We start from the raw sequence: 27604 nt of genomic DNA, 5'->3' as shown, positions 1-27604 counted from the left end.
AATACCAAGCGCTTCTTACATCTGTGAGCGGCCGCCATTCTGCTAACATTTTAGTCCATCTGCCATCACTCTGCCTAGCAACATGTCCCGCCCAACTGCACTTTAGTTTCGTAATGACGAAACCCACGTCTTGCACCTTGGTGCGACGACGGATCTCGGCATTCCTCTCCCGATCTTGATCCGAGCATGGCACTCTCCATGGCGCTCTGTGCAACTCGGATCTTATACACAGCCTTTTTGTGGATAGGATAAGTAAGTAAGTAAGTAAGAGGAAGCCTGACTACATAGCCTGGAGCATCGTCGGAAGGTTGCCAGTTTATCGGTATTTTACAGGATACATTTCGGAGAGTGCGCTGAGGTACTGTACAACCTTGTTCCTCCGTCCCCATTTCACCATAGGACCACTAGACAATCGGCAATGCGGCATCGCTTCATGGTCAGTATTCCAAAAATACGCACTAAGCGTTTCGCTTCAACATTTCTTTTGCGAACCGCCAAGGAGTGGAATGCCCTGCCTAAGTCTGTGTTTCCGCACGAGTACAATCCAGGTTTCTTTAAAGCAAGAGTAAATAGGTATCTCATAGGTAAGCGTGCTCCACCGTAGACCGCATCATCACTTACCATCAGGTGTGATCGTGGTCAAACGTCTACCTATCCAAACTAAAAAAAAAAAAAACCTGAAAGTTGCACCTAACTATAACACAAAAAGTAAGGGCGAATCGCTTTGCGTGGTACGGTCATGTGATGGGGAGGGATGAAAGTCATGTTACGAGACAAGTATTACGGATGGATGTGGAAGGAGGAACGCCGAAGAAATGGTTTATGGACTCTGTGAGAGATGCTTGAATGATGAGACGACGTCCAATAGAGAGGTAAGGATGAAAAAGACATGCTGTGCCGACCCCAAATAATTTAGACATTCCAATAATGTTGAGAACTATTGAGAAAAAAAATTGAAAAAATGGACAGTGCCTTCAAACTGTAACTAGAACCAAAAATTACATAAATTTTATTTGTTATATATAAGGTGTTCTAAAACGTTAAAATCTCATGGTAGACGCTCTCGATCCATAAACGGAGCACTAAGTTCCTTTAGTTTACGAGCGTTCCCCGAATATGTTATAACTCAATATGTAGTTGTTCGCTTTCGGGCAATCGGAGGCGATTCGGCTAGCGAGTTTACGATTAGTTTTTAACCGCCGACGCAAAAACGACGGGGTGTTATACGTTTGACGTGTCTGTCTGTCTGTTTGTTTGTCTGTGTGTGTTTCTGTCTGGCATCGTAGCTCCCGAACAGATGAACCGATTTAGATTTAGTTTTTTTTGTCTGAAAGCTGAGTTAGTCGGAAGTGTTCTTAGCCATGTTTCATGAAAATCGGTCCACTATGTCGCGGTCGGAGGTTTTTTCAAAATTTTAATTTTGTGGTTAGGTTATTAGTTCAAGTGATTGATGCTTAGTACATACTTACTTACCTGTCTACTTGGCTAGAGTCATAGCAAGATAATTTGCAAAGATAACGGATATAGAAGACTAGATTTTTCCCGCGGCTTCGCTCGCGTTATATTCGAAATTCGAACATAGGCTAGGTTTTGTCTTTTTCGAACCCCCCACTTTCCTAAAATGGGGGTGGAAGTTTATATGGAGCATTTTCTAATTTATAATTTACAAAGATAACGGATATAGGCGGCATCGCTCGCGTTATATTCGAATTTCGAATATAACTATAATTAGAAAATGCTCCATACAAACTGCCACCCCCATTTTAGGAAAGTGGGGGGTTCGAAAAAGACAAAACTAGCCTATGTACCCATCCCTTCAACTATCTTCTCTTAAATACGTAATATTGAAATCGGTCAATTCGTCGCTCCGTTTTGCGGGTTTTGCCGTGAAAGACGGACAAACAAACAAGCGCACACACTTTACCATTTATAATATTAGTATGGATTTGACAAAGAAGAACAAATTCTATTTGCCATCTCTTAAAAAACAAGGTTAAAAAAAAACTTTTAGATGACATATGAATAGGGGGGGTGAGGGAGGAGGAGGAGGCAAACTAAAATATTTTCCACGTTTTACACTATCAACTAGAGTGTCATATGTGTCCACCAAAGAAGCGTACCATATGTGACCAATACCTATGACCTTTAAGAGGCTACAGGAGCGAAAATGCTAAAATGGAAAGGAGCCCCCCTTTCAATTTGGAAATTTTAATTAAATATTCTAGTGTTATTAACTAGATTTATCGAAAAAAAATGTTCATTCAGAACAACTCAGTTAAAAGATATTGAGAAAAAATCTTCAAAATCGAGGTTCCGCTCTCGACTGTTTCCTCGTTCAAATCTTAATCAATCGTAACGAAATTTGAGAATCTGAATAACAATGAAATAATCTGTGTCGGACCGTTTAGTTTTTTTGGCTAATTGTTACCAATTCTGAATACCACACCTTTTTTGCGCCATAACATAATCAATTAGGCCGTTTTTGGAAAATTTTGATGGGCTCTAGCGTTTTTAATAATAAGAATATCAAAAAAATCAAAACGGTCCGACACAGATAAAAATAATAATAATCCGTGTTGAAAAAATCATTGCTCTATCTTCAAAAACCAGGGAGGAAATAGTCGAGAGCGTTTGTATGGAGAATTGACCCCTCCTGTATCGTCTTTTAAGGATTATAATAATATATGGCAATTCTATCCAATTCTAATCAACAACCAAATTCCAAAAATTAAAGAACCAATCTCCGCCATTTTATGTAAAACTAATTAGAGAAGTTTCTTACAATTTTAGTATCCTTAATTCAGGGTCTGCACAAAAATAAATGAGAAACTAATTTGACCGTCGTCTAAACTCATTTGTGTCGTAAAGTCTAAAATTATCATTTGGACTCGTAAATAACTTATATGTGCCTGGAAACGACAAAGCGCTTTCCCGGAACGATTTTATGATGCGCTCTTTGACTAAGTCGTGCAGACTCCGTAATGTCAAGATTTAAATTAATTTTTCCCTCACTATCTCGGAAACACGTGTTTTATCCTTTAATGCCAGCGGGTAAAACGCATTTTATCCACTAGTGGATAAAGTAATTTGTCCTTGAATATAGTCAAATTTTCTACAATAAAATTGATAAAAGTGGGTGAATCTAGTGATGAAGATGATTTACTACCTCTGGAACTACTGGAAGCAGCGATAAACGCGTTTTTTGCATTGTACTTTCCTCGCTATAGTGAGGGGAAAAGTTTTGTGTTACACACGGGTACAAAATATGTTGCAATTCTCGTGTGTCGAAAAACTCGCCAAGTTCCGGATTCTATTCTCGAACCACTCGCTTCGCTCGTGGTTTAACTATAGAATCCTTTCACTTGCTTGTTTTTCAATTCCACACTCGGCGTTAAAATACAACTGCACCCTTGTATAACAAATAACTATTGTGGCTAACCTTCGCTCGGGGATTCTTCTTATGCAGGGCCGTAATAAGAGCGTTTTCACATTATCCGATCCTATATCGGATGTAGGAAGAATGTCAAAGGCAAATGTTAAAAATGGCATCTTTAATATACAGGATATCGGTCCTACATCCAATATCGGATCGGATAATGTGAAAACGCACTAACGGTAAGGAGAGGCATGCATTGTAAGCACACCACGCTGGTAGTGGTCCTGTCACCGGCAATAACATCGCACGAAAAGAAGGACACGAAAAGATTATTAAAAGACTAGCTTTTGCCTGCAGCTTCGCTCTTTATAATATTAGTATGGATTGTGTCATAGATATTTATTTATTTATTATTATTTATTTATTATTATTAAAATAAGTTACACAGCATAACAGTAAAACCAAGGCACTGTGAAACTAAAAAATAAAAACAATAGATATAGCACATAAAATAGTAAAAATCAGACGAAAAAAAAAACAATATTCTATTTAGGCGACGACGTAACAGCGTGGCTCCGTTGCGTCGTCTGACACGGCAGCATTCTTTTTGTACGATGTTATTGCTGAGGATGACTTGGAACCCAAAAGATGTTGTTTGGACATTCTGACACCCCTAACCCCGTTAAACTAAGTAGTACAACTGATCAAGTAGTACAATAGGATAAAGTTGCCAGGTTTGACGGTAGTCTGATTCCCCACGAGCTTCTGGTGCCGTAGCCGAGTGGCATTTCAGCGACGCGAAACGAAAACGAAACGCCGCGTAAAGTAGTCTGGCTCTGTCACGCCAATACGCAAGAGCGATAGAGATAGATATATTTCATTTCGTGAGCGTTTCATGAGCGTTGGTGCCATTCGACTGCGTAATGGTGAATGATCTTACGATCTTTGGATCTTACGTAGTCCATAGTGAAGTGATCTGTGGGTCAACTTTAATTAAGATTTTTTCCAGGGTGACTTTGACATTTTAATACAATTCAATTATTTATTAAGGGACAGTCAAGGACGGACTGTAAATTACTCGTATTACTAATTATTAGTTGATTGTTAACCCCCGACGCAAAAACGACGGGGTGTTATAAGTTTGACGTGTCTGTCTGTCTGTCTGTCTGCCTGTCTGTCTGTTTGTCTGTCTGTGGCATCGTAGCTCCCGAAGGGATGAACCGATTTAGATTTAGTTTTTTTTTTGTCTGAAAGCTGAGTTAGTCGGGAGTGTTCTTAGCCATGTTTCATGAAAATCGGTCCTCTATGTCGCAGTCGGGGGTTTTTTCAATTTTTATTTTTTATAAATACTTTATAGGTCTTACGTACGACGTACCTTGGCGTTTAATTTTGAATTTTCGGTGTCAAACTCGCTAGGTACCTACTTATTTAATGTTAAATATCTGTGCGACTATTTTATTATATCTCGTCTTTAGATAAAAAAAAACTCAAAAAAACAAAAAGAAAAACACTATTTCTGGCCGGGATTCGAAACCCTGACACCTGCGATGTGCCTGCGAACATTAGACCGACTTCTTACGACTGAGCTACGCGGAGCCAATGCGCGGTCGGCGAAATTAACGACCATATTTTACGTTTACTAACGCGAAAGAAAAACGCATGAAAACTCGAAAATTCGCGTTTTTCGGGATCTTAAGGCTAAGCTAGATCGATTTTTTACCCCCGAAAACCCCCACATAACAAATTACAGCGAAATCGTTAGAGCGGTTTCCGAGATCGTCGGTGTATATATATAAATAAATAAATATAGTTGAAATTGTCATAATTAGTATTTGTATTCTTTCACATTGGCCCCGTATGCCGTGTGCGGGTTAAAAAGAATTTCACCACCCCTTTTCCTCCCGTGGGTGTCGTTATAGTCGACTTATCAGGGACTAGCAACCTGTAGAGCAATATTTAAGAGATAAATGCTAAGAAATACTGAAACTTCAGAAGAGTCATAATTAGTATTTGTATTCTTTCACATTGGCCCCGTATGCCGTGTGCGGGTTAAAAAGAATTTCACCACCCCTTTTCCTCCCGTGGGTGTCGTTATAGTCGACTTATCAGGGAGTAGCAACCTGTCAGAGCAATATTAAAGAGATATTGCTAAGAGTAACACTGAAACTTCAGAAGAGTCATGTGCTCAGCCTACCCCTTACCGTCGTCAAAAAACTAAGACAAAATGACATGCGTTTTTGTAATGGAAAACCACATCATTTTGATATCAACATATACGAATTGGCTTCAAGTGTAAGTGCAAATGACTCAATATTTGTAAATAATAAAGAAGTACGTATCCTTTTGAGATGTTTTCGTTTCGCACGATACAAATTTGGAACCGACTTCCTGGGTTGTTATTTCAATTAGTAGGTACCTGTCAGTGGCGGCTGGTGAACATTTCTGCTAGGCAACACTGAGCAAAAACAAACCTACCTTAACATTAGGTACTTTACTAGTAAGTAATAATTAGGCAAGCCGGTGGGAATCGGCTTGTATGGACCAGCCGCTGCTGGTACCTGTACCTACCCGAAGGATACAGAGTGAAATAAAAAGAACCGTTGAAACTTTGTATTGTGACTTTTGAGGTCATAATGAACAACTTTTATTATCGGACCAAAGCTGAAATCGCGAACAAAAATTTGGCTGTTCTATAGAAACTAGACGTGCCCGCGCGGCTTCGCTCGCGCAAGTGATCGATATCCTAATAAGGCCCTGGGTGCGTAGCCGAATGGCACAAACGCTCACGAAACGCTCACGAAACGAAGCGCTAGTAGATGTCTATCCCTGTCGCTCTTGCGTATTGGCGCGACAGAGCCGGACTACGTTTCGTTTTCGTTTGGCGTCGGAGAAATGCCATTCGGCTACGGGGCCTGGTTTCTCTGGCCCGTCACACGCGACCGGCGGCGTCTGGATGTGCGCCACACGCTGTGCCACACGCCGTAGGTCGCGGGTGCGTGGGTTTTGATTGAGCCTTGGTCACCCGTCGCCGGCGACGGAACTCAGAAGTCAGAAGCTCTGGTAGACTGCTTTTTGAACTGTTGTGTTGTGCTCTGAGCAAAATTAATACAAAAATACTTACATTCTTAGAAGAAGAAGATGTTCATGAAATAGGTAGGTACGTAAGTATTATCCAAAAAAAGAAACAGTCAAACGATACCGGCAATAACCTAGAAGAAAAAGATAAGAAAGAGAGAACAATAGAGAGAAAAAGAGAGATCTTATGAACTAAATACTTAAAACTATATTGCTTATTACAATACAACAAAAGATGCTGATGCTGCAGATAGAGGCCACAAAAGGACTCCACTCAGCATATGCTCCAGCATATAATGCTACAGCGCTGGTCTTCCGTGAAGCCCAATTTGTTCCGTCTACTGTCCTTTGAGTGGTCGGCAACCCGAACCCTCCTTGGAACTTGTGCACTCCTTTTTGATGTGACACAGCAAAAGGGAGTGTACAAGTTTCTAATGGGTTGGCAACGCGCATGTGACACTTCTTGAGTTGCAGGCGTCCATAGGTTACGGTGACCGCTTTCCATCAGGCGGCCCGTATGCTTGTTTGCCAACGACGTAGTATAAAAAAGTTAGATATCACCCGCAATGACCACGCGACTACCTACTTAAATAGTACATTACGATACAAGTGCGTAAAAAAGGAAGTTCGAAACGAGTGGCGATAAATTAAAACACGACCGAAGGGAGAGTTTTAAATCTACACGAGTTACGAATTTCCTTTTCGCACGTGTATCGTACGACTTTTTTCAGTACAGATGAGCCTCCGAAGTTTTGACCTGGCATATAATGAACCACTTCTCGCACTAGTGCGTAAAAAAACACCATCTGTACTGAAAACATATTAAATGTATCACTAAGTATATCTTTTCACAACATTCACCTGCACCTATATTAACTACGTACACGATTCCTGATTATTGATAATCTTCCATTAACCCTTATAAAGACTTAAGTGCACAAATATTTCCATACAATTTTGAACACAAAGTGTTTTACGTTACGTTTCATTTTGTAACGCGCTTTGTTTTAAGTCCGTTCGTTTATTTTTGAATATAACGTGTTATTATTAAACATATGTTAGCAGATATTTGAGAAACATCGTCTAATGTTACTATAGATGCAAACATCGATATTTGTATAACAAACGGGTGTTATGGTAAGTTTTACCGCAGAATGAAAACTATTGCATGAATGGTACTCAGTTGCTCTAGTTAGACGGTCTATTCTCTATATGAGCGTTTTTTTTTTCTACACAGAGAAATTTTTATTTTGATACAAGTTCGACTTGCCCCGGTTTATCACGTTTGAATCTATACCAAACGTATGTTTAAACAATATGTGTCAGGTTTCCTATAAAATCACTCTATTGATTCAAATAAAAACCGCATTCAAAATCCGTTGCGTTGTTTTAAAGATTTAAGCTATACATAGGGACATTGGAACGAACATGAAAGCGACTTTTGTTTTATACTATGTATTTTTGATTTTTTTGTTAGTGATTTTTATGTCAGTTCTAGTCAGAATCACTAGCATTTTCTAACTAGGAGACTGGAGACAGAAAATATGCCAGATTTTTCATACATTTTGGTTACTTTCCTCTTTTGTTACCCCATACAAACTGTATGAAATATGGTAACACAGAAAATCGTATGGAACACTTTTTTATCTGATATGATTTTGAGGTGATTAACAGAATTGAAGCGCTGGTAGCCTAGCGCTAAGAGTATGCGACTTTCAATCCGGAGGTCGCGGGTTCGAACCCCGGCTCGCACCAATGAGTTTTTCGGAGTTTATGTGCGAAATGTCATTTGATATTTGCCAGTCGCTTTTCGGTGAAGGAAAACATCGTAAGGAAACCGGGCTAATCCCAATAAGGCCTAGTTACCCTCGGGTTGGAAGGTCAGATGGCAGTCGCTTTCGTAAAAACTAGTGCCTACGCCAAATCTTAGGATTAATTGTCAAGCGGACCCCACTCTTCCATGAGCAGTGGCAATATGCTCATGCTGGGATAACGCAAGAATGATGATGTAACAGAATTAAAAAAGGCCACAGCGCGAGTAGGGCATGCTCCCGGTATTTCCCGGTTCTCGATTTCCCGGGAAATCCCGGTAATTTTATGGTGGCGAAAGAACCGGGACTAAAAATTAGGAACCGGTGCTCCCGGTTCTTTTCGAAATATCCGATTTTTTTTTTAATTGCATCTGCATTTATATTTGTGCAATGGCATTTTTAATATTTGTAAATCATTAGTAAAGTTGAATCTGACAAGATAAACATGATAATTATTGCAAATAATGCAATTTGCAACATTGCTTGCAAACCATGGTAATGGTACTATTGTACTTCCTTATATGTATAACGTAAACAAACCACAGTAAGGTATAGGCCAAGAATTTGTTAATTATTTCCAATCCAATGTGCTAATTCTCTCTGTAGTATATAGGTGTCTCGAGTACATATGGCAGTCGGTGTCCGAGTGCGATGGAGCACGGACGTGCGGTGTGTATTGGCGAGCCAACCCGATGTATATAGTGTAATAGCGTGACATTACAAGTGGCGACGAGGATAAAAGCAAGTACTTACCACGTGAATCTAGTATTCGGAAAAGATGGGATAGAAACATAAGTAACATAACCTATAAAATCGAGTAACGATGCGCCATGATGCACCGTTATCTTTTTGTAAACAGGTTTGGTTACCTGCCGTTTTAAATTACTGGCATTCTTAGTAGTTTCGGAACGTAATGAAGCTAAATGAAAGTGTTCATTAAATACTACAAAGCGAAATGATTATAACGGCAGTTTTTCAAGAATTAAGTCAAAACCAAATAAAAATAAATGAAATGTTATTTCTTTCAACCGTGCGAATATAAACCTTAAGCAGGTAACCGAACGATGCAATTAATAAAATGTTTGAGGCAATTGACAACATACGGCCAGCCTTCCTAGATTGTCATGCCTATACATACAGGTGTCGGTGTGTGGCTCCTACCTACCTAGTAAACGGTTTGGTTACCTACCTAGATTGCCAAATGTTTTTAGGTACCAAAATGTTATTTGAGTTTATGTGTAGTGGGTTTATAAAATTGATTTATTATTTACATAAATCACAGCCCGGAATCATTACAATAATTTCCGTCCAACCAAAAGAAATTATATTTATTTTTAATTAGTGAAGTTACCATCTACCTGTTGGTTGGTTTAATACACAAAATTATGTGATGTTGCTAAATTTATGAATGGTTAAGCTATTTACCTAAATAAGGCATTTACTTGAATGATAAAATGTTGTACAACCATCACACTTAAATGTCCTATGGTAGCATTAGTCGATGTTTGAGAGTAAGGTGAAAACCAAAACAAACTAGATAAATACTTACCTAAGTATACTTCCTTACAGGGGTGAATTTACGTAAAAGTAACGTAAGTCACGACTTCATTAAGTGGTTATTTGAACTACAGCTGCAAATGAAAGGATCTATGCATATGTCGGGAAAGTAACACTTATTTAGAGATAGATTATCACTTGAACGTGAATCTTTTGAATTGATTGAACATGCCATAAAATCGTGACTAATACTCTTGTCGCGGATTGACTTACGTAATTTTACGTAATACGACATTCCTAACGCCGATTTCGAGCAGTTTTATCTGAGTATTTAATTACTTAAAAACCAGAAAACTAGATGGGTTCACATTAAGTGCTAAATAGACCTACTTATAATAAATAAAGAAATCCATTTAAGTATTAAATTACTTTGTCAGTAAAGTCGGCAGAAAAAAAGAGGCATTAAACGGATATGCAACTCTGTACATTCAATTGTATCGAACATTTAATTGGCACCTAAGTACTATGAAATTTTATGCCATTTGTGGCTGAAAATAAGGCATTAAATTGCGAATTTGGAAACAGCACATGGAGGTGCACTCTGTACATTCAATTGTATTGTTTAGTATCGACCATTTAAATGGCATCTAAATACTATGAAATTTTATGCCATTTGTGGCTGAAAATAAGGCATTCAATTGCGAATTTGGAAACAGCAGATTACAGAATCTGGACATTTAATTGTCATGTGTGTGAATTGGATAACAGAAATTCTGGTTATTAAGCTAGTTAATACAGCAGATTACCGAATCTGGACATTAAATTGTCATGGAAAAAAAACCTACTGGTAACAGAATAACAATGACCTGACCTGTACAGTGTGCACGGCTCATTCAAAGCAGATAAAATGTATCTGGTCATTAATTTGACATGACTTTAGCCTCACGAGGATAAATATAGATATATGTGGAACCAGCAGATTACTGAATCTGGACATTTAATTGTCATGTAAAATAAATGAAAAAAAAAACAAATACTTACCTTGGTTAAGGCAGATATATTTATCTGGTCATTAAATTGTTGTAAACATAGTTAAACAGCAATAAAAAAAAAAAAAAAAAAAAAAAAAAAAAAAAAAAAAACTGAACATTGAATTGTTGCAAATATGAGCTTAATGATAATAACCTAAACACGAAGTAAATTACGGTTATACTGGTTGAACGTGCGCTTAAATGACGCTTAGATCAGATGATAAATGCTATCTGAGCCTTCAATTGTCATAATAGTAGATTGACGTCGGTCAATAAATATCATTAAATTGAAACCGAAATAAATTACACATATGAAAGAAAAAAATACCAAGGCATCCAGTGCCTGAGAGTCTGAGACAACTACCCCAGTAAAACACTCAAGTACAATGACTGAGTACTTTGAGATAGCATAAGTTGAAATATTTTCAATATAATATATTTTGACTTGTGTTAGTTAGAATCATTAAATTGATTGGGTACAGGTTGCCCCAAGAAAGTCCAGTATGGCTTCTTAATTGTCGTTGGAGGCATTTGACAGCGAAGGTGATCCTACATCAGTAGGAGTTCGGTGGTAGCGCTGGAAAAGAGCACTCTTTATATACCTAGATGCCGCTAACGTCAATCAGAGTGAAAAGAGTGAAAAAAAATAAATAAATAAAGACAGTTCATTGGTTTGACATTGCATTGTATATAAAAAAAACACGTAGTGGTGCAGCTGAATTGAATAAAATTAAGCGAACGCTTGATACATTTCAACAACGCGGAAAAAAAAAGAAGTTGCTAACTCTGCTTACCGTCAACAAGGCTTTGTCAGTATGGGTGACCTCAAGAGAAAGACATGCCTATTTAAGTTGATCTATGATAGATTTTCAAAGACAATCTACGTTAGTTGAAAATCATTATAAAAATATATTGGTACTGAAGGTACTCGTTATCAGTTAGGGTAATAGGTACATACTGCAGAGATTCATGTAGGTGAATCTCATACAAGTCAGGTGTCCAGTTAAAACAAATAAACTAATGGATCTGTGAGCCTCTATTGAACTAATATAGAAAAAAAAATAAGAAATAAAAATGCTGAACTTGTTTGCGTAATTTCACGGGAGGATATTGAAATGTGGTCTCTCTTTCGTGAATACATATTAAATTTGTATAAGATTTTCCAAGCGAACTAGTAACCTAAGTTTGTAAATTTATAAAATAAATCTCACTAGTGACCTTATTTCGTCTGGTCAAGAAAATGAACAAAAGGACAACAATCAGCGGCTGAATCAGCTTTGTCTGTAGTGATTGTAAAATGTTAAATAATCACATATTTCAATGCTTCACGTCAATTATCTAGGTACCTAACTACTTACAATGCACATTATTTAGAAGTTAGGGAACAGGATTCTATTCTATATATAAATGGATTGATAGACGGATGTGAAGTTAAGGGTACAACTGAGAGAAATTTGCCTTGTGAATCTAACAAACTCGTCTTGTTGCGTGTTTATCTGTTTGAAACAATAGTATTTTAGTAAAGGGAATAAATCACAATATTGATGATACAAGTCGAATTTGTACGAACCTAACAACAAGGTCAAACTTGTTAAAATATATTTTATTGAATCAGCCAAACATATGTTTAAATCAATATGTGACATGTGCTTTTACAAAATCGACTTGTTGGTTTAAATAAAAGATTGGTTCAAAAAAAAAAAAAAAAAAAAAACAATAATATTTCCTCCCACGAACGCTCCGGCTGTGGAATGAGCTATGTCAAGGTATTCCCCGATGAACTACAGTATGGGGTTCTAAAAAAAAAAAAGGAGTATACAAGTTTCTAATGGGTCGACGACGCGCATGTGACACCCCTTGAGTTGCAGGCGTCCATAGGTTACGGTGACCGCTTTCAATTAGGAGGCCCTATAACTGTTTGCCACCGACGTGGTATAAAAAAATGTAGAAGGAAGTGTAACTACACTTAACAACATCAAACTTGTAGTTGGAATGAAAGAACACGTAGGCGCAATTTTAACAAAAAAAAAATAGAAATATTGAACGAACATTAAATCTAGTTGTTTTTCTCTCCGTGTGACACATAAATAAACGCTGAGTCTGTCAAGATAATTATAACATCTCCTGAAGGAATTTAAAGACACAGCTGCAAAAACAAATTCAAATCGTGGTACCTGGGGAGAAACACTGTGCTTACCTACTACGAGGTAGTTACCTCGTAGTTCGGTGAGCTGTATAAGTATTCTGTTACTCCTGTTACTCCGGTCAATTTCAGTATGACTTGATGCCTTGTAAATGGGCATGCTGATTTGTTCGGTTAACAGCGCAAAGAAAGTAAATGAAGGAGATAATATTTGGGTAATAATTTAGATAATATTTTATCAAAGGAATGGAATGCACTCCCACCATAGATGTTCCCAGAAAAATACGACCTCGGTGTCTTTAAGATAAAAGTGAATATGCTAAGTATTACTGAATCGGTGAGCTCCATCTTCGACTATATCTTCACCTTCCATCGGGTGTGACTATGGTCAATAGCCAATCAGCCAAAAAAAAAAAAAAAAAAAAAAAAAAAAAAAGTGGTTTTGTAATTTGTTTAATAATCATATTATAAAATAGCCTAGCCTAAGAGTTAAGATCTTAAGATAGATAAAGAGATAATAATAATAAAAAAAAGATGTTGATAAAATACTTTAAAAGAAAAGTGTTATCTAAAATATATACATACTGTGTAGATATAAATCGGATGTTAGTATAATTGGGTCAATTGGGTAAGCACTTCTTAAATAGTATATGAACAGCTATCTATTTTAGAAAATTAATCGTTGATTACTTTGTGTGGTACAAAGTATCTACGAGAAAGAAAGCTGATCATGATGAAACAAAATCAATAAAACGATAAAGTGGATACGTGACCCTGAATAGGATTTTAATGCATAATCTATATAGTATCTCTATGTATTACAATGCAATGAATCACGAGCCCTTTCGATCCAGAAAAAAAAAACAGTAGACAGTAAAAGTTTTAATAACTATGCACTGCAATTTATAATTAAATTTATGAGTAGATCTAACTAAACATTATAATATCCGTAAGTATTATGAATTGCATTAGATGAAATGAAAGATGAAATAAAATGAAATAAATGTTTATTCAAAAACTAAACCTACAACTAAATTTATCTTCTGCCAAACCAGAGTATGGTTTGTCGGCAGACGAGGCTCCAGATACATTAGGTTCTATAACTAAATACTTATATGTACTATTTACTAGTTACTAGCAATAATAGGTGCATATAATGAAGTATAGGGCCGATACAATCAGTTATCAATGTTATCATCAATAATTACCTAATATACATTAGACGCCTGACAAGCGACCTATTAAAAAAAAAAAAAAAATAATGTAAATCATGAAAAGGTATGAAATTAGTGAAATATTATTGTACGAGCCGTACACCTTAGATGATATGATTCTTGATGGTTGATGGTAGTCTTGATAGAAACACTGATTTTTGATACACTTATAAATTTATTGATAACCAAGGTATACTGAGTACTAGCTAGGAGCACGTATAAACATAAACTAATGCATAAATCGATGTATAGCGTAATCGCAAATACAGCGATCAATCAATCAATCAATCATTATTTATTTGCAATAAAACATAACTAAATGCATGCAAATGCAATCAAGCAATGCAAAGCAATTCTAATCAAGTCATAATTATATTAATTTTAATGCTGACGCGAGAAATGTGCGATGCTTGCATTGTACAATTATATTGTATGCTATTGAAGAAAGAAAAAAAAAACAATCGTATATGTATATAAAAAAAAAAAAATGTACTAATCTAGTTTTCAAAACAGTCTGAATTGAAAAAGGTAACAGATTTAAAGAAGAATTAGAATTAGAAGAAACGTAGTTCATTAACTCGATCAAAGCACACAGACAGACGGAGAGAATCGCGCCATAAGGGTTGTTTTTGACTCTTTTTGGTGTGGAACCCTAAAAATACTAAGAACCGGGAAAGAACCGGGACTCCCGGTTCCAGTCCTACTTAGAACCGGGAATAGTTATTTGTTATACAAGGGGGCAAAGTTGTATTTTAACGCCGAGTGTGGAATTGAAAAACGAGTAAGTGAAAGGATTCTATAGTTGAACCACGAGCGAATCCAGCCGGCGTATCATGCTGCCAATTTTATCACTTATCCACGTGGATAAAGCATCCGTCACGCTTTAGCAAGGATGTCAGTGTGAGAGTGACAGATGTCTTATCCACGTGGATAAGTGATAAAATTGGCAGCATGATACGCCGGCTGAACTTGCGAGTTTTTTAACACACGAGAAGTAAAATACATTTGCACCCGAGTGTAACACAAGACTTTTCCCCTCACTGCAGCGATGAAACTACAACGCAAAAAATGCGTTTATCACTGCTTCCAGTAGTTCCACAGGTGGTAAATCATCTTTATTACTAGATTCACCTACTTTTGTAAATTTTAAAGCAGTTAATTTGACTTTATTCAAGGTCAAATTACTTTACCCACTAGTGGATAAAATGCGTTTTTACCCGCTGGTATTAAAGGACAAAACACGTGTTTCCGAGCTAGTGAGGGGAAAATGAAATTCTTGGAACCGGTTCAACCGGTCCGGTTCTGCATGCCTTAAGCACGAGTCATCCCATTCTCGTTTGTAACTTCCAACATGAGGTGCCAAGGTCTGCCAAGTTCAAACAACCTTTTTTATTTCAATCCCGCCAAGTGCATAAGTTCGATCATGAAAACTTGAAAAAACCTGGCCAGTTGCATCCGACGCATAAATTTTTACGCCCGAGTTTACGACAAAAGTTCCAACTGTACTCACTTCACATTGTATAACTAATAACAATGCTGGCTCGTAAAGCTGCTGTGAAAGCTTTGGACTTCACGCTCGTAAAAATGGCAATTTTTAAGGAAACTCACTAAAATAAGCACTAACTGTAATGGGGACTTAGTAATTTAATGTCGACCAGTTAAAACTTAAAAGTCCTAGTTTTAAAACTGAGTGCGGGCAAATTTCGACTGGGGGGCAATTGTAACTGATCCATTTTTTCCATTATTACACTATTGAGTTCCACATGTATCCACTAAACGAGAGTTTCTTTTTTTATGCCACTTTTATGAAATGTGATATTTTTGAAAAAAATTATGCCATTTTCAATCCTCGTAGTTAAAAAAATTGTCCCGTACGATTTTTTCTTATTTTGTTACCATTTTCCGTACATGTTGTGTGGGGTAACAAAAGAGGAAAGTAACAAAAATGTACATGGAAATTCTGGGACACTTTTTGTCTCCCAGTGAGATTGAAAGTACTCGTGATTCTGAGTACAATTGACCTAAAATTCCCTAAATAATCAAAATAAAAAAGTGGCAAAAAAAAAAAACGTGTGCCATATAATATATAATATATAACCGGTTGACACTATTGCAAACATTGTAAAACATGGAAAAAATGGAGCGGTTATAAAATTGCCCTCCAGTCAATAGTTGCCTCGCTGTACCTTAATTTACAAAAAAATTGTATAGGTTAGGTACATAATATTGGGGACGCCGATGCTCCTCTTCCCTGAGTGTCTCAGGGCGGGACATCGACAAGATACCGACTTTTAAAGCCGAGAAAAGAAAAACTTTTTCAAATCTAATAGTAATAGTAAAATATGGATTAAATAACAGTAACTATAAAGGCTAGGTACCCACTAGGTAGACCACTTATCTGGCGCGATTCTGAAGAAGTTGTTACGCTAAATAAACTAAAGTATGGGCTCAAAGGCTTGCGTGCAACCGATGTATAATATTATCTGAAATAAAGTTGTGCTGTGTTAAAATGAATAGAGTTACTAAGGGCCACTTGCACCTAGAGATGGGTCGTGGGTAAATACCCAATCTACCCACCCAGGTATTTACCCGGTAAATACCTATCTACCCGGTATTTACCCGTATCTACCCAAATTGACGGGTAGATTCATTTCATGTTGCACATGCTGATTTGTGTTAAAATGGAGATAAATACTAAGTTAGTGGTTGTAATTATTATACAAAATTTAAAACGAAACTGTTCAGTCGAATATACAATAAAGTTTACAGAAGTTTTAATGTATATTTTTAAAAATAATTAAAAAATATGTTTTATGCGTGCTTTTTAGATTGTATTAATTAGTCGTATTTATACGATAAAGATAAACTTCCTAGTACTGGTTGGAGGGGGTTATGGTGGGGTTAGGGGGGGTAAAATACGTTGAAGGGGGCTACCGGTATAACGCTTCAAAGTGTTGGAATAATGTCCCACCACCTATGAGGAACCTGCAAAGTATTTATAGTTTCAGAATAAAGCTCAAACAATACATGCTTAGCCACCAATTCAACCAGGAAACCTGCTTACATGATACAAGTTGCCTGTAGTCTCTGTTTTTACTTACCACATAGTTTATGTTCCGTCTGTATTGCCATGGCGCACTTCATTCTGAAATATTCTCAGCCTTTTATTGATATTAATTAATAATTTAAGTTTGCATTGCCAATTTTTGTTTGTCCTTGTACTCGTGCTTTTTGTTATGTCATTTTAGTTCCCGTAATGGCCGGATGGCGCTAGATGTAGTCATATTTTAATGTACAGCTATGACGAGTCCGACCCGATAATATTGTGTAATAATGTAATGTCTGTTATAAATCTTTGTTGTCTTTTGCATACTTTCTTTTTTTGCTATTTTTTATTTTTATTAGTGTTGTATTCATAAATTGTTACCTGTCGTGATTGTTTTCACCGAATGGCCTCATCGGAAGACCAGCGCTGGAAGTCGCCAGCAACATGCTGAGATGAGACCATTTCGTGGCACTTTTGTCTGTTAGCCTTTGTGTGTATGGTTACTTGTTTGTGTGTCGTTAATTTTTGTGTATATTATATTGTTATCGTCGTTGTTAAGTGCTTACGAATAAAAAATATTCTATTCTATTCTATTCTATTAAAATGTATTTTTTTCATATTTCATGGAAACTATCATTAATATCGAAAAGTATTGTATGTACGAACTAAAGTAGACACAATTTCCTACAAAAAAGTTTATATGCATTTTTGTCATAAAACATACTATGTATGAGTTATGAACTTGAAAAAGATTTTTTTTTAATATTTTTATTCACATATTTTTATTTACAGTTTTAATTTATCAAACTTATAATTTATACTAAAAGCATTTGAAATTATTTCCGTATGTCAGAGAATGATATTACACGATTTTTATAGTTGGAGTGATACACTAAAATCACATTTTATCTCATAGCTACCTATTCGTTCCCAATTTGAATAAACATTATGTGTACAATTACAAAGACTGACTTAAATTAATCTATTTTAGCCCAAACACCATTTAAAAACGTCAAATTTGGATGAAAAATGAAAATACCCGCGTATTTACCCGCGGGTAGGTAAATATCGGGTATTTACCCGGTAAATACCCACCGTCGGGTATTTACCTGGGTAGTTACCCATCTCTACTTGCACCAGCTTAACTCAAGGTTAGTGGACTGTCAACTGTCAAATCCATACTAATATTATAAATGGGAAAGTGTGTGTGTCTGTTTGTTGGTCCGTCACGTCAAAACGGAGCGGCGATATGACTTGATTTTTTAAGTGGAGATAGTTGAAGGGATGGAGAGTGAGATAGGCTACTTTTTGTCTCTTTCTAACGCGAGCGAAGCCGCGGGCAAAAGCTAGTTCCGTATAAAATGGTGGGTTAACCTTGGGTTTTTCACCATTTCGGTGGTGCAAGTGACCCAGGGAATTAGCCTCTACAACCAGTTTTTAACGTCCAACGCAAAAACGACGGGGTGTGATGTGATAAGTTTGACGTGTCTGTCTGTTTGGGTGTGTGTCTGTCTGTGGCATCGTAGCTCCCGAACGAACCGATTTAGATTTAGTTTTTTTTTGTCTGAAAGCTGAATTAATCGAGAGTGTTCTTAACATACACTACGTCGGGGTTTTTTTTAATTCTAATTTGAGGTCTTAGAGTTTCTCGGTAGCGTATACAGACATTCATTGTAGGAGATTGTGAACAGCGCCACCAAACGGTTACTTACTAGAACTAAAAATTCCCTTTTTTTCTTGATAAGCAGGATCAAATTGATGGCACTTTTCTATTTTAGGAGACTCTAATTTGTTGTTGTTTTAAGCTTCAATAATAATAATTAAGTTTAGTTTCATGGTAAGCGACATGAAATCTGTCAAATGTTATAGCTCTCGATCGCATCTGATCAGCTGGCCTAGCCAAAATGACAATCGTTGGCGCTAGACGCCTATCTAAACGCAGGCTGACTCTGTCGCGCTAATACTGATAACAGAAGAGCGATAGAAATAGCTACGATAACGATATCGTAAGCTGTACATTTGGCTACCCTGTCATTCCAATACAATTTTTACATGCCCAGACAGCCTAGACAAGGTGACTATTGTCTTCGCAACCGTCACTGTCGCACTAATATCGAAGAGTGAGAGAAAAAAGCATTTCTTTATCGAAACAAAACGATATTGACCTTGAGCCCGGCTGGTCAGTCGGCTTTCTTCTAAAGAAACTGGGAAATGCGTATACAGTTTATGTGATGTATTCCACTATTCGTTAAACACAAAATGGCATTAATGGCACGGAACAGCATTCAATTGTTATGGAACAGGGACCCGACCGCCGAGTTGAGAGTAAACCAGGGCCAGATTTGGGAGACAAAAAAATTAAGCCGCGAACGCTTTTGTCAGGTTTGAAAAATTTTCTTCAAAATTTGTAACCTTTAGTTATGAAACTAAAATAATGTAAATTATCATGTAATCAATTAATAATTGTATGATTAATTGATTACATTTATGACAGATCATTGTAATGCTAATGATAAAAGATTGAAAATCCATACAAGGTGTACACAATTACACATATACCACTTAAAACATACATTTACTTGAATGAAATTAAGATAAGTGTTATTTTATTAACCCCCGACGCAAAAACGACGGGGTGTTATAAGTTTGACGTATCTGTCTGTGTGTGTCTGTCTGTCGGTCTGTGTGTGTGTCTGTCTGTGGCATCGTAGCTCCCGAACCTATGAACCGATTTAGATTTAGTTTTTTTTTGTCGAAAGCTGAGTTAGTCGGGAGTGTTCTTAGCCATGTTTCATGAAAATCGGTCTACTATGTCGCGGTAGAGGTTTTTTCAAAATTTTAATTTTGTGGTTAGTTTAGGTTATTATATTTTTATTTAAACTTTATTGTACAAAACATTAAAATGTACTTAGATAATGCCTAATGGCATTCAGTTATTATAATATTTTCATAGAAATTTTTGACATAAACGGTGACATTTCCATACTTTGTATTTGCATCTGCAGAACCACATGAAGCATAACTTTATATTATACGCCGTCAGGCCTCAAATGGTACCTAGAAATAGACTTTACGAAGCAGGTGACACCACCCATTATTGGTGCGACATACCAGTATCCGGTGTGTTTAAATCCTGATTTATTCTCAATATCTGGGCAACCGAGCTTCGCTCGGTTCTGTTTCATATCCTTGACATGTGTCGCCATCTAGTTCAAAAATGAATAGTACCTACATCGAGCGAAAGAATTCTCAGCCTCGAGGCTGAGGCGTAGGGTTAGAGCCGGCGTAGCTTTATTTGACGTTCATATGCGCATTGTAATATGCCTACTTGAAAAATAAATATTTCATTTTCATTTCATTTTCATTTCATTTTCATTTCATTTTCATTTCATTTTCATTTCATTTTCATTTCATTTTCATTTTCATTTCATTTTCAACAACACAACTACTCCACACGAGATGGCGCGCATTTCGCCACAAAATCTCAAATAGTGTATTTTCTATTCGTTTTAGCCTTGACCTGTGTCGCCATCTAGTGTTTGCAATAAATCCTGAACTTACATCGACCGAAAGAATTCTGTCTTAACAGTACAAACTGCACACGAGATGGCGCGCGAAGAAAAACGCATGAAAACTCGAAAATTCGCGTTTTCCGGGACCTCACTATAAGCGAGAAACTACAACGCAAAAATGCGTTTATCACAAATTTTCGAAATAGTTCCACAGGTGGTAAATCATCTTTATTACTCAGATTCACCTAGTTACTTTTATCAATTTTAAAGCAGTTAATTTGACTTTATTCAAGGTCAAATTGCTCGTTTACCCACTAGTGGATAAAATGCGTTTATACCCGCTGGTATTAAAGGACAAAACACGTGTTTCCGAGCTAGTGAGGGGAAAACATATTATACGTCCAATCAAACGATCTTAGCGTAATAAAGTAACATTTTATTGCATTTTGCAATTAGCTCGTATAAATTTACGTAATTTAACCTTTAATTCCTATTGGTTATAACACAGTGACGAACTGTGAACTAGTTTATTAATAAATTTCAAAAATATCAGCATCTTCAAGTTACATAAAGAAAAAACAAAAAAGTTTTGAATATTATTTTTGCTTCGCTTTGCTGCAGATTTGATTCATATGTAACTTTAATTTCTTAAAAGTTATTAAATAGACAGAGAATAGTTTCTTGGAAAATATTTCATACGGATAACGCATATATAATCTATTACATTATATACTATTATTTACAAACTTATAGAAAATTCCAATCCAAACACACTACAAATTTATTTAAAAATATTTTAAGCGGGTTACTCACGTATTAAGTCGATATAGCGTTCTTGCGTTCGACTTAATACGTGAGTAACCCGCTTAAAATATTTTTAAATATGTATGAGTCTCACGGGAGTATTACAGTTAAAACACTACAAATTTCTTCGCGGCATCTTGCGTCACGTCGATTAGCATTTTGCTATTACACCTCAACTAGAAATCTATCGCTTCTCCGTAAAACCCAGCACCTGTCAATGTCAAAACGTTTACTAACCTATAATCTAAGGTATGCGACCCTCAAACCGGATTATACAGGAACTGTCGTTTAAAATAATGACGGCCGAGTCCGGCCCCCGCGACTGGTTTGCAACTTTGTTGCAGCAGTTAATTGTTTACTTTTTATTTTTCACGATCCGGTCCTGTGTGGGGTTGGCGTACATTGGCCCAGTGCGCGATGGGTAACGGGTTGTGTGATAGTGCGTATCTTTAGTTCATCCTTTTAGTACATACATACATATAATCACGCCTGTATCCCATAAAGGAGTAGGCAGAGCACATGAACTACTAAGTTTCAGTGCCACTCTTGGCAAAAAGGGGTTGAAAGAAATCCAAATTGTGATATTGCAGTGACAGGTTGCCAGCCTCTCGCCTACGCCACAATTTAACCCATAACCCACAGTCGACTTTTACGACACCCACGGGAAGATAGGGAGTGGTGAAATTCTTAACCCGTCACCACACGGGAATCCTTTTAGTGTAGAGAAAAATTGTGGTGGTCTCTATAATATTGTATCTTTAGGTATTTAGTTAAATATAAACAAAATCTTACATGAAAACATTACACGACCAATAAGTTTAAGACGCTACAGGAGCGAAAATGCTAAAATGGAAAGGAGCCCCCCTTTAAATTTGGGAATTTTAGTTAAATATACTAGTGTTATTAACTAGATTTATCAAAAAAAATTGTCCATTAAGAACAACTCAGTTAAAAGATATTGCGAAAAAATCTTTCAAATCGAGGTTCCGCTCTCGACTGTTTCCTCCTTCAAAACTTAATCAATCGTAAAGAAATTTGAGAATCAGAACAACAATGAAATAATCTGTGTTATTTATTTGCTTGTAACCCGCATTTTTTTGATATGTTTTTTTTCCAGCTATTTAAATAAATACATATTATTATTTTAGTTTTAATGGGGTGTACATTTTTCTAGTTGTAGCTAGGAACATTTTCCAGTTTTGTCTTTTGAATAAAGTAAAATCTGACTGGATCTGCTTAAAACTAAGTCGATAGAATATTATGATTATGACAAGAACTTCTTACAGGTTAAGATGTATTTTTTTATGAGATAGGAGTCAAAAAGCAGACAGATCGGCAGTTGGTAAGCGATAACCGCCGCCCATGAACACCCGAAACACCAGAAGGGTTAAAAGATACTCCAGGAGCCAATCCACAATGACATCACTACATTGAAAACCGCGAGTCGGTAAAAAATATGAGTAGCCAGGGTGTGTGCGTGCAAGAGACAGTGACAACTATTCTAACCTTAACCCCGTTGTGATACGGTATCTATTTGTCTAGCAAGTCTTGCGTATAGGACGGTCGAGTCCACAAATAGTTTGACTAAGCTAAGTTAGCAGCGATTTTGACCGCCCACGTCACCATAGAAATTTGACGTTTAGAATAACTAAAGTACAATTTAAATAAGTAAATAAATATAGCCCCAAACTAAGCAAAGCTTGTACTATGGGTGCTAAGCGACGATATACATACTTGAATAGATAAATACATACGTATATACATAGAAAACACCCATGACTCAGGAACACATATCTGTGATCATCACACAAATAAATGCCCTTACCGGGATTCGAACCCAGGACCGCGGCTTAGAAGGCAGGGTCACTACCGACTGAGCCAGACCGGTTGTCAAAATTAATTAATTTATTTATTGTCATATTTCAACAACAACAATCACGCCTGTATCCCACAAATGGGTAGGCAGAGCACAGGAAACTACGCAAGTTTCAGTGCCACTCTTGGCATATAAGGCGCTTAAAGAAAACGAAATTGTGACATTGCAGTGACAGGTTGCCAGCCTTTCGCCTTCGCCACAATTTAACCCATATCCCACAGTCGACTTCTACATCACCCACGGCTAGAAAGGGGGTGGTGAAATTCTTAACCCGTCACCACACGGGTTCATTCAATTGTGTAGGTAAATTATAAGTATTATAACTACCTTAAAAAAGTGTGGTGACAAGTTAAGAATTTCGCCACCCCGTTTCCTCTGGGGGCATCGTAGAAGTCAACTGTGAGATATGGGTTCAATTATGGTATGATAATCTAGAAACCTATCACTACAATATCACAGATTCCTTCCTAATAGGAGAAAAAAAGTGTCCCAAAGTTTTTTTCCCATTCCGTTACCATTTTTTCATACATTTTGTATGGCGGTAACGGAATGGAAGGTTTGAAAAATGTATAGAAATCTTGGGACATTTTTTTTCTCCTATCAAGATGGAAAGACCTCGCGATTCTGAGTATGAATCGCGTAAAAAATACCCATGTTACAAAAAAAGTGGGGTGGACAACTTTGAAAAAAATGGCCCAGTTACTTCTGAAGCGTTGTTTGATCCGCCACTTTTGGTGCTGACTGTACATATGAAGAGTTGAAACTGTAGGTTATTCCTACTATTCACAAAATATCGTAAATATTGTGAACTCGACAGTACAATAGGGATGGTCTTAACTCATCATTAGTGAACCTTACGTCTTTACGATAAGATCGCGTATTGCCACTAATAAGTGTGTACCTATGTGTGTGTGTGATTGGATGTGTGTGTATGCCACTGAGCATCGACATTCGATATTTTGGACATCGACGATCGATGTTAAGACGATACGGTAGGGGTCAATTCTCCATACAAACGTTCTCTACTATTTCCTCCCTGGTTTTTGAAGATAGAGCAATGATTTTTTCAACACAGATTGTCATTATTTTTATCTGTGTCGGACCGTTTTGATTTTTTTGATATTCTGCTTTTTAAAGACTCTGAGCCAATCAAAAATTTCCAAAAACGGTCTTTTTCATTGTGGCGCAAAAAAAGGTGTGATACTCAAGATTGGTAAAATTAACCAAAAAAGCTAAACGGTCCGACATAGATTATTTCATTGTTATTCAGATTCTCAAATTTCGTTCCGATTGATTAAGTTTTGAAGGAGGAAAGAGTCGAGAGCGGAACCTCGATTTTAAAGATTTTTTTGAAATATCTTTTGACTGAGTTGTTCTTAATGGACAATTTTTTTTCGATAAATCTAATTAATAACACTTGTATATTTAACTAAAATTCCCAAGTTGAAAGGGGGGCTCCTTTCCATTTTAGCATTTTCGCTACCGTATCCTCTTGAGCGTGTGATATGATATGAACGCTGATATGATACTATTTTATCTGCGTATGAAAACTTACCTATATGTAGTCAGTCGAGCAATTCTTGTGACTATAAAAGGCGCGATTTTTTTGGTACGAATGGTACAATACAAGTACAATCCCAATGTCGAATTCTACACCGTGTTTTTATTGAATTCCGTAAACTTCGGCATATAGTTAGGTCCATTATAGGAAACAAAACGGCATAGTTAGTCTTCTTAAATTCGTATTTTTTTTTTCTAAAAAAAACCATACACCTGCGATAGATGTTACTTTAATTGCTGATTGAGAAACGAGCTTTACAATTAACTCACACTAAGTGTCAAAACTATGACATCTTAACAGCAATTGACGCAGGTGTATAGTGCTTTTCAAAAACAGTTACGAATTGAAAAAACTAACTATGCTATAATGTTTCCTATAATCGACCTAACTATATGCCGAAGTTAACGGAATTCAATAAAAACACGGTGTATAACAACCACGGGAAGAAAGGGTGTGAAATTCTTAATCCGTCAACAGAACAAACACATAAACACAGTATAAAAACTGTTTAATATTATTTCAATAACCTATTATTTTTTATTTTCAGTCGGCGCATGAGCCCACCGAGCCGTCTACTTCGGCCAAACCCGAGTAAGCACGCGGCCTCGGGACCCGAGGAAACCCGAGCGAACCCGAATGCACCCGAGCGGTCCGAGTGGGCTAATCCGGACTTTACCTAGTTTTATATGTGCTGTACGTGCTAACATATTTGTATATTATCAAGAACATTATGTTGTTAAAGTGGTTACCTCTTTCTTGCTAACCCTTTTCTTAAGGCTGGTTTTAGTGTCACGCGGACCGTCCGCATCCGCGCGACCAATTTGTATGAAGTTGATGTTGTCGTCCGCGCCTCTCTAAAACGCTCCCTAAACGCTCCCTGAAGTTAACACATATTAGTTCAGTGCGGATCGCTCCGCGCGGTCGGTCCGCGTGACACTAAAACCGGCCTAAATAATATATGTATTCCCAAGACGTACAAAAATAATAGAGATCCGTTTAACCCCTGGCCGTTGTCAAAAATTTGCTACCTTCAGTTTGTTAGTTACAGTTTAACTTGTCTGTGACAGATCTGGAACAAGGCATTTGAGGGATTACTCGGTATTGAGTTCTGGTTAGGGAAAAAAACCAGTACTACATATGTACCTATGTGCTTATGTGGAAACTTCAAAGGGTCAATCATGTACCGGAAAACGTCGCACAATACACGTGCGAAAAGGAAATTCCTAACTCGTGTCGTTTATCGCCACTCGATTCGAACTTCCTCTTTTCAACACTTGTATCGTAATGTACCTACTATTTTAGACGCGTAGACTTGGCCGACCTAAACGGCCTTATAGATTTTTCTTTCGTATTTTTTATTTATTAATCATAACATTATACCGAATAACCCAAATGGATCGCTATTATTTTTCTTACACCTTGTATTAAGAAAACCAGTGAATATTTTGCCGGATGTATAAATCAACTGTTGCCAAGCAACCATGAGGATTATGGTATTTACTATGGACATTTTGCGGCATGAAATTTCATATTATCGGTGATAAAATTAAACCTCGTTGCGGTTTGGAGGGTAACCATATTGTTTGTGATATTGATTAAACATTAAAAAATAAGTGTAAGAGCGTTTTCACACTGTCCGGTATAATATCGGATGTAGGGTCCTGCTACCCGATTTGAATCGAAGTTTAAAATAGGTATGTTAAAATACGATATCAGATGTGTCAGTGTCAACAATAATATATTTGATGACAGTGACAGAGACAAACCAGGCTAACTTAGCAACGAATTTGATAATCCAGCCTGCGCAAGGGTTAAGTAAACGTCATAATTTCATAGAAGTTAGACATTTAAAAAATCCGTAACAGTTCCGACTTCTACGACACACACGGGAGGAAAGGGGCTGAAATTCTTATAATCACACGGTTACAACTAATGTTAGTAAATAATCATCTAGCTAAAGGCCCATTTCTCAAAAGATGTTAGACTAATAATATTAGTACGTTGCCATGACAACCCATACGATTTGACAGTTTTTGGGCTAATAATATTAGTCTAATATCCTTCGAGAAATGGGCCGCAGACAGTGTGAACACTCTTTAAATGCAGTAAAGCACCGAATCGCAATTTTACGCCGAGCCGAAGGCTCAAAAATTATCGTAAAGAACCATTACTGTTTATTACGAAACTGGCCTTAAAATAAGTTAATAGTTATTGCTTCGAAGCCTGGTACAGTTTGCAAGCCATAAAAATGGCCACTCTTCTTCAAAGTACCTAAATTGCTAAAGTCCAGGACCGACCAGGCTATGTTGACGATTTTGTACCGCAGACGGGGATTTTTTCCCGAGAATTTTTTTTTTTCTAAAAGAAGGGCAGTTTTTAAATGTTTTTTTTATTTTTTTTAACCCCCGACGCAAAAAGGGGGTGTTATAAGGCGTTTTTTAATGTCTTTTCTGTCAACTGAGAATCTGTCTGTGTGTGTGTCTGCTCGTAGCTTCGATCGATTTTGATTTAGTTTTTTTTGTCTGAAAGCTGAGACTGAAAAGCTCTCCCATTGGAGATATTCATTTTTCCAATCCGTTACCATTTTTCAAGCACTTTGTACGGCGCACATAGGGGTATTTCACTAAAAAAGCTGGCCATTATTCGATATAAATAAGT

The 27604-nt window shown here is 37.0% G+C and overlaps 1 protein-coding gene across 1 annotated transcript in view; it reads left to right on the top strand.

Moving 5' to 3' along the window:
* LOC125232459 (protein doublesex) overlaps window positions 1-27070 on the top strand; it is a 354551-nt gene extending 327481 nt beyond the window's left edge. Inside the window, exon 4 of the mRNA XM_048138124.1 lies at window positions 25494-27070. The gene's annotated coding sequence lies outside the window, so the exon portion shown is untranslated. The remainder of the gene's footprint in view (window positions 1-25493) is intronic.
* Window positions 27071-27604: the final 534 nt, after the last annotated feature.

This window comes from Leguminivora glycinivorella, chromosome 13, assembly GCF_023078275.1.
Source record: "Leguminivora glycinivorella isolate SPB_JAAS2020 chromosome 13, LegGlyc_1.1, whole genome shotgun sequence".
In the NCBI taxonomy this organism is placed as follows: Eukaryota; Metazoa; Arthropoda; class Insecta; order Lepidoptera; family Tortricidae; genus Leguminivora; species Leguminivora glycinivorella.
Note: the sequence above shows the minus strand (reverse complement) of the source record. Positions and strands in the feature narration are given on the sequence as shown.